The sequence below is a fragment of the Hordeum vulgare genome, chromosome 7H (genome assembly GCF_904849725.1).
Source record: "Hordeum vulgare subsp. vulgare chromosome 7H, MorexV3_pseudomolecules_assembly, whole genome shotgun sequence".
In the NCBI taxonomy this organism is placed as follows: domain Eukaryota; kingdom Viridiplantae; phylum Streptophyta; class Magnoliopsida; order Poales; family Poaceae; genus Hordeum; species Hordeum vulgare.
The window spans coordinates 32,076,922-32,079,161 of record NC_058524.1 but is presented as its reverse complement, the minus strand read 5'-3'; positions in this window follow the sequence as shown (position 1 = coordinate 32,079,161).

Here is a 2,240-nt window from a genome sequence, read left to right as displayed (position 1 = left end):
ACCAGCAGGACCCAACATTGGTGTTAATTTGCTAATCACTTTAATAAACTGCATAGGGAATAGCTACCCCGAGGATCTAATCAACAACCCGGGCCAGTGCTCCTCATGAGTGTTGGTCCAAACTGGGCAGACTATGGGGCCACCACAGGGCAACCTGAGGTTTGGTATACCTGTAGTGTGACTCATTCGGTCTGTCCTGATACTGAGATACACGGCTCTTATCAGGGTCGTCGACACGTCGGGAGGTCCTGCTAGCCTTCTCTTACCTTAGCGGTATATATTGCGTATAGGAATCCCAGTGAAGCTTTGGTTTCCCCCAGAGTTGAGGTTTTCCTCTAAGAAATCCGACGAGATCACGAGATTCGTGATAGAGGATGCCTTTGCGGCCTGTGTTCGTTTGTGATGGACTAGTTGGAGCAGCCCTGCACGGTTAAATCTTTCAGAAAGCCGTGTCCGCGGTTATGTGGCAATTGGAATATTTTGTTAACATCCGGTATTAGAGAACTTAAACATAAGCTAATAAAATTGCCAACTGTGTGCGTAACCGTGACTGTCCCTTCGAAGATCTCTCTTCGATCGGGACCACGCTGGGGTTATGAATGGCGTAGGTAGGTGTTCAGGATCACTTAATGATCAAGTAAACCCGATCGTTAGCGTAGATCACCTTCACTTGTATTTTGCGTAAGTTAGCCACTATTCAAGCATAGGATGCTGCAGCCTGATACACTTATCCCTTTCCCTTCCCAATAACATGACTAGTTCTGGCACCAAGGTCGTAGATTGCTGAGTCCCCGTGGCTCACGGATTCCCCCGAAACTCCCAGCAGGTACAGGTACCCAGAGACAGATGATCCCGACGTCACCCAGCTGGCGTGGCAGTACGATGAGGAGACAGACCGCCTCTATGAGAACTATCGCGAGGACTGAGGCGTGGTCGTGATCGTGGGCCTGCAGCAGGGTAGCATAGCATTTTCCATGTTTTGTAGTCCATATCGGAACTACTTTGATTGTATTTGTGTTGTACTCTGAGTTTAATAAGAAGACAGTTGAATCCCGAATTGTCTATTTTTATTATTATTGTGCTATGTTACTTCCTTGCGAAACGCTTAGATGCGCTTCTTTCCTATTCGGGGGCCTCGACCCCGAGATCGGAAAGGACCGCATCTTGGTCGTTACAAGTTGGTAATCAGAGCCTTACGACCATAGGAGCCTTTGTGTGATCGTATTTGGCCGAGTCGAGTCTAGAAAATGTTTTAAGTATCGGAGAGTAGGATTCTTTTTCTCCTCTTCTATGCTCTGGTGAGGTTCCCGTCTTAGGAAATCTTTAACTCTACTCCTTTTCTCGCTCAAAAATTTTTTAGGATCACGCGGATATTTGTGAAATCTATATGATTTTGATGTGACGGAATCATGTCCTGGTGCCTCCTATCTGCTCTAAGTATCACGGGAGTTGAGCTCCAGGGATTCTTGCGCACATCGCCATCATTCAGATTTCTGAGTATCTAAGAACAGAGGGTGTTCGTTATCGCTGCAATACGGGTAGTGATGAGATAACCCCGATGTCCCCAGTACTGGTGTAGATTGTTCGGGGGTATTACCACACTTTGTATCGTTGTGATCACGAGGATCTGTTGTAGATGAAGGTCCGAGATGCTGGTGGTGTGTTGAAGGATGTGATACAGGTGATGGGTTAGTTTAGGAGTTGTGTGAAATACTCCTTGTATCCACTTGGTTTGGAAGGTGGAGTCCTTCTTCCCTTTCCCACCTCCTTCCTTTTTTTTTCCTTTCCTCTTTGATTTTCTTTCCTATGCGCATAGGCCTCTCTTGGGCTGTCTCACCAGCCCACTAAGGGCTGGTGCGGCACCCCAAACACCCATGGGCTTCCCGGGGGTGGGTGCCCCCCCCGGTGAACTCCCGGAACCCATTCGTCATTCCCGGTACATTCCCGGTAACTCCGAAAACCTTCCGGTAATCAAATGAGGTCATCCTATATATCAATCTTCGTTTCCGGACCATTCTGGAAACCCTCGTGACGTCCGTGATCTCATCCGGGACTCCAAACAACATTCGGTAACCAACCATATAACTCAAATACGCATAAAACAACGTCGAACCTTAAGTGTGCAGACCCTGCGGGTTCGAGAACTATGTAGACATGACCCAAGTGACTCCTCGGTCAATATCCAATAGCGGGACCTGGATGCCCATATTGGATCCTACATATTCTACGAAGATCTTATC